The following is a 10693-nucleotide window of genomic DNA, read 5'->3' as shown; positions in this document are numbered from 1 at the left end:
AGTAAGAAGAAGGAAGAAGGTAGAATGAAAAAAGAATAGAGAAAAAATAATAAGGAAATAAGAAGAAGAAACTTGAAATAGGAATAAGGTAGAGGAAAGAAGACAGAAAGAGAGGAAAGACAAGATAATGAAAGAAGGAAGAAAGAAGAAAAAGAAAAAAAAACAAGGAAAAGGAAGAAATAAGAAAGCAAAAGAAATGAATGAACATAAAAATAAAGGAAGAAGAAACCAAAAAAAAAGAAGAAGCAAGAAGGAACAAGGAAGGCAGAAGAAGGAACGAGGGATTAAAAAATAAGAACTATGAAGGAAGAACTAAGAAGAAAGGTAGAACGAAAAAGCAAGAAAGAAACAGAAAGAAGGAACTAGGAAGGGTTGAAGAAGAAAAAATGAAAAAAAAGAATAAAAAAGTAGGAAGAAGAAAAAAGGGAGAATAAAGAAGCAAAAAAAAGAAGAGAGGAGAACAAAGAATAAATTAAAAATAAAAATAAGAAAGTAATTTTGGCAAGAATCAAAAACCAAATACAAGAACCAAGAACAATAAAGTCTTGTTCGTTTCTATGTTACCTCAACATTTCTTTAGCTGTGTAGACTAAAAAATAAGAATTCGGTATTGAAAGAATTGAAAGACAACAAGAAGTTGCAAGAAGGTTGCGGATCATTTTATTTTGTGCCCCTAATAACGTCAAATGTGAATTCTTCCACTAAAATTGGTTTCTCACGATTTTTCAGCCTCTCGAGTTCCAGCCTTTTGTTATTTCAGCCTTATGTGAGATTTTTACTTTTTAAGCCTTTCGTGTTCAGCCTTACGAGTTTTCAGCCTTATGTGATTCAGCCTTTCGTGGAAGACCCATATGGAACATCGAGATGTAGAGTCGACTGTACAAAGAAGTGCAGTTCAATCGATAAAGATAAAGAGTTGACCTTAGTCTTCATACATAGAAAAATATGTTTGAACATGTTTCATTAATTTTGATTGATGAATGTCAGATAGAACGGTTTTCTGGTTTCCAGTATTTTTTATTACAGATAGTTAAATAAACGTCAAAATCGAACTTGCTCGGTGATGTTCAGCAAACTATATTACACCCGATTCTGGTTTTACACGGATTTTTGTTTTACAAGGCCGTGTAAAAAGTGCAAATCGTGTGAGTGTACCTATTAAGTAATCCACGTTTAATAAATAATTTGTAAAATTTACTTAATTTTATATTTAATGGTAATAGTATACGATTTCCTTTAGCTACTTACCATACTGTACCTTACAATGAAGCTCAGTAGACAGAAAAAACCTGACAGTTTTCAAGACATTTTATGCGATTCACCTAAGATCTTTGATTCTCTCACATTCACATCGATCCTATCGTTACACTGGTTAACAAAGTTTATGTAATTTATAAAAATCCTAAGAATTTCCACTCGCATAGGTTTTCCTATACCAGCCAGTACAGGTTAAGAAAGTTCTTCGAAGGAAAATTGGGTGAAGACACCCATTCGTTGTTCTTGTTAGCCTTCGTTCGTTGTAAAACTGTCCATGCCTGGACGACACGAGCGCAGGAACAAAATTTATGATGGAGTGTTTCGACCGTTTGGTTTCCACAGTGTGTGCAGTTCTCGTCTACCACCCGTTGCATCGCAAACAACAGTTTTTTGTCAAACAAAAGCTGTTCTAGTCGTTAATTCGAAGAGTTTTAGCGTATCCCTTATTGTTTTTAATGCTATTATACCCAGAATGGACTATTTTAACACTACCGCAACATTAGGACATACCACAACGATAGGACGTTTCACCCTAGAATTGATAGTTCCGTTAGGATACGGCAGGCAAGAAGAATGTTTTTATAGAAGTCAATTTGAAAGCGAGCGGAGGGCAATATTTGTGATGGCACATATCGCACGACCTTCCTTCTGCCAAGCTCCGGTATGAAGGGGGAGGGAAGAATATCAGTGTGGAAGCTGATATATCTGGCCAGTCTTGCCAGAAAATTATTCGATATCTGTCAAAAGTAATCTTGCTCTGCGAGCAGGGTTATTCGATAATTATTGAAATGTCACTTTTAAGTTTAATTTCAGTTTAATTCTCCAAATGAGACATACACTCAGTAAAGGTGTGGGCCAAAAGAGCGAATGTTCGTTGAACAAATACTACTTTAGGGTTTGGCTCACACCTGTAGTAAAGCACATCGGGTGCATGGACAACGGGTCCCCTTGCCGCATCGAACGAGAAATCTCGAACGAACGAGAGAGACGCCCGTTGATGAGTAGCCGGGATGTGGACACCATATATTGATGTGGACCGACTGGCGATGCGCACAAAAAGAGCGATGAGTTCTTCGTTGAACCCGAGCGACCGCATGGTGTCGAATAGGAATGAATGGCGCACCCGATCGTAGGCGTTTTCGAGCAGTGATGTTAAATGTACATTAAAACACTCTGATTATGCGAATATTTACATTTTATCCAGTCAAATTTCATGCACCAAACAAGCCGAAACAGTTTTTCAAAAAAATGTACGCGACACCGTGACATTTTTTTTTTGCTGATATGGCAAACTGTTTGCTGCTACGTTAGAGTCGTGCCGGCGTGCGGTCACCATTTGGATGAGATTTTTTGTTTCGGCTCGTGCGCAGAGCAAACAGCACAGAATCGAGTTTAATTACATGTGGCGCAAAGCCTACTAGTTGTGCTATCCGTAGGTACTTATTTATTCGTTCTTACAAATGATATTTTAGTTACAAGATAAAGATTGTCGCTTCGGTTCCCTTTGTTCTGCTGTCCGAAACATGTGTGGTACCTAACTGTCAAATCGTATGTATTTTTCCTTCATTGATATTTAGATCCCCTATCCTCGCCAGCAAAAGATGTTCCGGACAACGACGACAGTGACAATGTTTAGCTGGTAACTAAAATATCTTTTGTTCTTACCTCTAAAATGAGCAAGGAGTAATGAAATGACTATTTCTCACCAAAAACGGTTATACGTTGTGAAATTATTGTACGAAAACATTAATTGTGGGGAGAGAAAACAGAAAAAAAAACAGATTAATCCACTTAGCGGCGATGGTACCTTTCTCGCGCAAAAAGGTAATAAATGTAGCCTTTACGCTTACACCTCGATGATGTACAAGAAAGGCAAAACAATTACGCCGTCTAATGTTGTGATAGAAAATTTACACTAGTAGACGATAGATGGCGCTGCCAAAAGTCTCTCGAATTTCCTATGTTCGAATTTTTAATTTCGGACAATTTCATAGTAACTATGAAACTGAACGAAGAGTATACTTACGCCTAAATGCGTGCAACACGAGCATCTTCATAGTACGATGAAACTTGTAATGGGAGCAAGCCACGGATAAACTAAAAATATTCATAGATGCAAGGCATTTTTATAACACATTATTGTTCTATGTGACTATGTCTCATCACTATTTTAATATTATCTAATTTTTGCAATTTGCAATCATTATCAAATTCAATAGTGATCAACAGCGCTTTAGTCTCTGTCGGATGCAACTTGTTGCAAGAAAATCGGTTAAGAGTTTCTATGTGAAAATTTGGCTAATGTTTTTTATGGCATTTTGTGCACACACACGCACACACGGACAGACAGACATTTGTTCAGCTCATCGAGCTGAGTCGAATGGTATATAACACCACAGACAAACAGACATAACACATTGAACATTCACTCATCAAATTCATCGTCGTACACACACTAACGACATCTGTTGTTTTTACTATGTTGGGCAAATCACGAACCAGATGGCGGTAATGAGCGAACGTCAAACTCGAGCAAACCCGATGCGCGCGCCACGAGTGATCGATTGGCCAACTAATAATTATTTAAATTAGCCAGTAAATCAGTGAACGATGAGATTTTCACAAGTGATATGTCTGTTTGTCTGTGATAACACTATGGGTCTCCGGGACTTCTATCAAAAGTTCGAATTTGGAGTGAAATGATAGCCTTTCGGTGCAACTTAGTTGTACGAGAAAGGCAACAACATGAGCTGACTGCCGTCTACTTGGCGTGGCTGCTGCTGCGGCTGCCGTCGTTTTGTTTTTCTGTTATTAACTCAAAATAATCTACACATTAATAGTACGTGAAAAATCACGTACCCACTAAATTCACTCACTCCACTCAATTTACCGGATGACTATGAAAAGTAAGGAGTGTAACATGAACCTTGACTGAAACTTTTTGAAATTAACCTAAATAAACGATATGATTTACGTGAATTTCACTTCACTGAAGCATAAGCTGAGAGAGAACCTCACTCAGCTTAATGTTTACATGTCAAAACTTTTCGTATGTCAAAAGTTTTCATCAAATCAGTGCTTTCTATAAATCTATTATTTTTGAAAAATTCTAAATAGCGTGAATTAATTGTTCATCGAGATTCATAAGGTATGTATTGCTGAATGCTGCTACAGATGTCCATGTTATTCGTGTGGCGATAATTGTATTCATCTAGTTTCAAAAAACATGTTGCAGGAAAATATCGCTAGAACATGGATGGACATTTTCCAGCTGCAGCTCAACAATACACATCATTAACTGCCATGTGTACAATTTTCACACGCTCCTCGCCCTCGCATTCGCCAGCATCGTACTCATATTCATCCAAAATACAACATCGCGTTTCTCATATGTGTCTGGATCAATTTCTTTTGCGACATACGGTGGCCGAACATAAGAATCATCGCAAACTATTATTGATGATGTAATAATTAATTCGAATGTGGGAAAGTTTTTTTTAATACATAAATAGAAATACAAATCAAAGAGAGAAATCAAAAATATTGCTGTTTCATTTTTTTTTAATAAAAACAAAACAAATATTATTTATTCATGTTCCTCATATAACCCATTGAAAAAGTCACGTAGACTTTAAGTTGAATGCCTGTGACATCCGATTTAGTGGTACTGAGTTCCTTCACCATTGAATCACTTATCCGTTACGTGAAAAGTGCTGTGGAAAAAAACCACGTAGGTTTTCACGTAGACATGACGTGAAGATTATTTTGCGTATAGTAGAATTCTCGCGTAACATTTGAAAAGGGCCTACAGCCAAAACGTAAACATTGAGAAAATGCCGTTCGAAAAAAATGCATCACAATTTCTATTCCTATTTCCCAAGTTTATGATATTTTAGGCAGCAAATACTCCTAAAAGCACATAATCAACACTATCTATCCATCCACAACCTTAATTGCATCGAATACATGCAAAAATGTGTCGAAATCGTTAAAATAAAATTTTAAGTCTTTTTTCATTTTTTCTCCGGAATAGGCCTTCTTGATAAATCATTCTGCATTTGCTTGTCATTCATAGACCCTTTGTTTATGCCATTTTTCGAAAGTAAACACGGGATAAGGCTTTTCGGGAGGGGAAATTTTCTCTCTCTGAGGTCGGGCCGATGACGGTTCGGAAAAAAATCCCGTTATCGGCCCGAAGTTGGGGAAGGCTTATCCCAGATATCCACCTGTCGGTGGATTTCCAAACTCTGAGCTACATCGTTTCCATGGGGAAGAGACATTTCTTAAGATTTTAATATTTGATGCCGTAATTGGGTGATTTTCCTTATACACATGCTCTGCTACCTTAGATCTAAATTCGTAATGTAATCCCTTATCGTTTCTCTTTTCGCCTTACTCACTTCCGCCATATGTTCCTTGAACCTTATATCTAATGATCTTTTTGTTTGGCCTACATAGATTTTTTCACATTGGGAACAACTTATCTTATAAACGCCTGCCTTATTCAACATTTCTACTTTATCCTTCGTTGAATCCAATAGAGACTTGAGTTGGTTGCTTCTACTGGAGAATACTAGATCGATGCCGAATTTCCTTAGACGAGGGCGTAGCTGGTTGGTGATGTGTTTATCATATGGGACCGAAACTCTTTTGAGTGGCTCCTCTACCGGTGTCAGCGTTGTATGTCCATTTCGTCGTATGGTCCTTTCCTTCTTGTTGATGATCGCTCGTATAGTCCTCTCCTGGTATCCGTTGATCTTCGCTGTTTCCAAGATGTATTGTAGTTCCTTCGTTTTTCCTTCTTCGCTCAGGGGTATCGTCTGCATCCTGTGGATCATGTGATGAAATGCTGCCATTTTATGTTGGTACGAATGGTTCGATGTATATGGGATGACTCTCATGGTGTTCGTGGGCTTCCTGTAGATTTCGAGGCTCAATGTTGTATTTGCTTCCCTATTGATGTCCTTATGCACGTTGTTTATCGCTTCCAAAATCCTGGGTAGATCCTTTCGGTTGATGATGCTGAAAATGTCGTCGACGTATCTCCACCACTTCTGGGGTAGTATTCCTTGTTCTTGTAGGTTGTTCTCCAGATTCGCCATGAACAGTTCGCACAGTGCTCCTTTCGTCTGTTTGTAGTAGTTGCCACGAAATGTGAAGTAGTTCTCCGTCATGCATAGCCTTGCCAGATTTAGGTACATCTTCACCTTTCCTCGCCATGTTGTTTCCGTCCTTTGTGTTAGCAGCCAATCCTCTAGAAGATTCAGATCATCTTTCACTGGAACGCTAGGGAACAATGCCGCTACTTCGAATGATACCATTATGTCATCTTCTTCGATGTGTCCTGTTTTATCGAAGGGTGTTAAAATTGAATTTGTTTACTTTTCATTGTAGGCCCTAATCAATTGTTAAGCGAGAATTAATGGTAAAATGAAAAATCAACCATTCCCGTCCCTGTTCTCGAGATCAAAGCTAATGAGCTTACCAACGCGACGGTGATGACGGAGACTGGTGATTCGATCTTTAAGAGCAAGAGTGGTTTGGAAAGTGTTACTCTCTGAGTTCGAACATTTCTAGACAAACATTTGAAAAGGGCGTAACAGCCAAAATTTATTCCTATATAAAGCTATATATCTAGACAAAGAATCAGAAGGAATAAATTTTGGCTGTTACCCCCTTTTCAAATGCTGGTCTAGATTTCTTTCCGTCGCTCAAAACACGATGGGCTCTCTAGCCGGTGTTTCAGTATGTGGGAGAGAAGTTTATAATCGCTGTTGAGCAGCGACATGCGCGTGCCGTGTTGTCAACACCTTTCTTCTTCACCGTTGCAACGTTGGTTTCCGTTGAGTGCTTCATTGAGAAGCAAGTTCAACTCTCGTTGGGTGACGTTGAACATGCGGATGTAGAACTCTCGTGGGTTCCCATCGGTACCGGGGGATCTTCTTGGCGCACTTGCTCTGATAGCAGATAATATTTCTGCCGTCGTTATCTCTTCGATGCATCGCTCGTTCGGAAGGTCGTCTGCGATGGTGACGACGAGCAGGACATGGATTCTCTTCCATAAATGGCTCTCGTTGTACGTCGTACAATCTCGCCTCGATAAACATCGGAACCATCACGAACCCCACGAAACTCAAACCGATCCGTACTTTCATCAGTAGCCAAAGCCTCGATATCGTGTGTCTGCAAGAACTGGACCGATTAGGTATCGGTGGGAATTTTTTGAAATGGTTTCGCTCGTATCTTACTGACCGCCAACTAACGGTCGCATTAGGCGACAATCGATCAACGTACTTTCGTGCATCGTCGGGTATACCACAAGGACCGCTGATTTTTATCATGTACTTCAATAATGTCCATCATGCTGTTAAGGGTCCACAATTATCATTTGCTGATGATCTCAAGATATTCCTACGTATCTGCTCGGTTACTGATTGGCATACTCTCCTATGTCAAATCAATGCTTTCGCTGATTGGTGCACTACGAACCGGATGGTTGTTAATCCGACAAAATGTTCCTTTATCCAGGGATGCCAGATATACAGACATGTCTGTATTTATACAGACTTTTGGTCTTGCATACAGACATCATGCAGATTACAGACATTATACAGACTTTTGATTGATGTTACAGACTTTTACAGACATTTGTTATCTTTGGAGGAAAACCGAAGCAGAAAAAATAATGAAAACCTGAGAATCTTCGACGATGATTCCAGTATAAATTAAAACCTAATGTAGCTTCTGAAAACATTACGTAAGGAATCCTGAAAGAACAACACCAAAGAAAATCGAATCAATTTTTCTGAGGACCCCAGATTTTTTCGTTCGGAATTCTTGAAGTATTAAGCCTGGAATATGCTTAAATGTATATTCTTTGGAATAATTGTACAAACGTCATAAAGATTTTATAAGTCATTCGAACGTGAACTTGGACACTTGAATGGAAAAACTTGATTTTAAAAGCAACCGCTGACAAAATGCTCCACAGAGTTGCTAACGTCACAGACATTGGAAATAGGCCGCCTATGTCCGATTCGGAGCCGGGAGATGATCTGCTGTTCTTTAGAATAGGGAACCTATGTCCACGCCGTTGTGGTCCCTTTAATTTTCCGGAGGTAAACGGATGTAGTTGTCCAGTTTTTCCCAGTTTTCTCAAATGATTATCTTCATGCAGGTTTTGACATCACCAAACGGGATGGATGTCGTGAAATGCCGGCCCTGATGTCCGACTTCGGCAAGGAGACCCGCCTTGTTGTTGCCAGGCACTCCGCAGTGCCCCAGGATCCAAGGGAAGGTCGTGTTCGAGAGCATGTTCGCTAAGATGCTTTGGATCCTGTTGTGCTTAGGCTTATCATTCTGGAATGTGGAGATGGCGCTGGCAGAGTCTAAAAGTACGAGGATGGACTCCCTGGACAGGTAGATGACGGCGCCATGGCTGCTTCAGCCGAAAAAATGCAGCACATATCTGGGAGGCGGTCCGAGATAGTGAAACCGGCCCCAGTGACCCCAATGCCGACTTCACCCATCCGTAAACCTGTGTTCATAGTTGTGGCTATCTGTGGCTCAACCACCGACCTTCTAAGAGCCACGGAATTGTCACCCCTGCGGAAATTGCAAACTATTTATATTCTCCGCAGGCCGTAGTGTGTCGATTCCGGCCCCCTTCAGCTAAGAGAGGAATCTTTTATTCTCCTGCAGTGGCTACGTCAAACGAGCCGGCTAGCGGCAGATGGCCGCCACAGCACGGTGTCAAAAAGGCAGCACGCCAGCTTCGGCACAGGCAGACGCGGCTGGTGTTGCGAGTAACAATTCTGAGGGGCTCGAACGTAGGAATTGAAGGACTTCTTGTTGTTGGTTCGATGAGGATGTCCGAACCACGTTGTCTCTGGTCCGACTATTTACTTTGAGTTCGCGGAAGTGCGAAAGGAACGAAAGTCTCCGATCAATGGAGACTCCGAGAACTTCCACAATCTTTTTGTTGGAGATGGGTTAGTCACCCAACCAGCGGAATGAGGACGTGTCCTCGAACGTATTTGCTAGTTGTCAGAGTCTACCAAGTTCCGGACAAAAGCAAGAAGATTGCCGAAAAATCCCCATTCTTGCCACTGTTAGAAATTCTGATGAAGGCCTTGGGAATATTCTAGATCCGCGTGCTTGCTCTTGTTGTAGGCGTTGTGCAGTTCATCTTCCAGATAGAACTCTTGTTAGCGAAAGCCGAACATATTATAGACTTCTAATTTACAGCCGCTGATTTACAAACCTTGCCACACCTCTTGTCAGAGAAATAGGCCGGTACATTGTGACATCTCGAGAGGAAATGTTGGTTTTGTGGATGGGTACAACGAAGCTTCCCAGACAACCAGAATGCATGCATAATAGAATTGTTTTTCTGTTATGCAATGCCTATGCGCACAAATTTCATCGCTTACCAGTCGCGAAAACGCTTTTTGCGTACAAAAGTGGAGGCGATATATTATTATTATTATTTATTCAGACTAAGGCCGGAGTGGCCTGTGCGGTATATAAGAGTCTTCTCCATTCGGCTCGGTCCATGGCTACACGACGCCAACCACGCAGTCTACGAAGGGTCCTGCAAGTCATCTTCCACCTGATCGATCCACCTTGCCCGCTGCGCACCTCGCCTTCTTGTGCCCGTCGGATCGTTGTCGAGAACCATTTTCACCGGGTTACTGTCCGACATTCTGGCTACGTGCCCGGCCCATCGCAGTCGTCCGATTTTCGCGGTGTGAACGATGGATGGTTCTCCCAACAGCTGAGGCAGTTCGTGGTTCATTCGCCTCCCCCACGTACCGTCCGCCATCTGCACCCCACCATAGATGGTACGCAGCACTTTCCTTTCGAAAACTCCAAGTGCGCGTTGGTCCTCCACGAGCATCGTCCAGGTCTCGTGTCCGTAGAGGACTACCGGTCTAATTAGCGTTTTGTAGATTGTCAGTTTGGTACGGCGGCGAACTCTATTCGATCTATTCGAAGACGCTCCTTGCGGAGTCCAAAGTACGTACGATTTCCAGCCACTATGCGTCTCCGAATTTCTCTGCTGGTATCGTTATCGGCGGTCACCAGTGAGCCCAAGTACACAAATTCTTCTACCACCTCGATTTCGTCACCACCGATGCAAACTCGCGGTGGGTGGCTCACATTGTCTTCTCTTGAACCTCTTCCTATCATGTACATCGTCTTCGACGTGTTGATGACTAGTCCGATCCGCTTAGCTTCCCTCTTCCAGTCTGATGTGGCTTCCTCCATCTTCTAAAAATTACGTGCCATAATATCTATGTCGTCGGCGAAACCAAATAGCTGGACGGACTTATTGAAATTGTACCACTCGTGTTAATCCCTGCTCTTCGTATTACCCCTTCCAAAGCGATGTTGAATAGCAGACACGAAAGACCATCACCTTGCCGTAACCCTC

Source organism: Armigeres subalbatus, chromosome 3, assembly GCF_024139115.2.
Source record: "Armigeres subalbatus isolate Guangzhou_Male chromosome 3, GZ_Asu_2, whole genome shotgun sequence".
Classification (NCBI taxonomy): Eukaryota; Metazoa; Arthropoda; class Insecta; order Diptera; family Culicidae; genus Armigeres; species Armigeres subalbatus.
Note: the sequence above shows the minus strand (reverse complement) of the source record.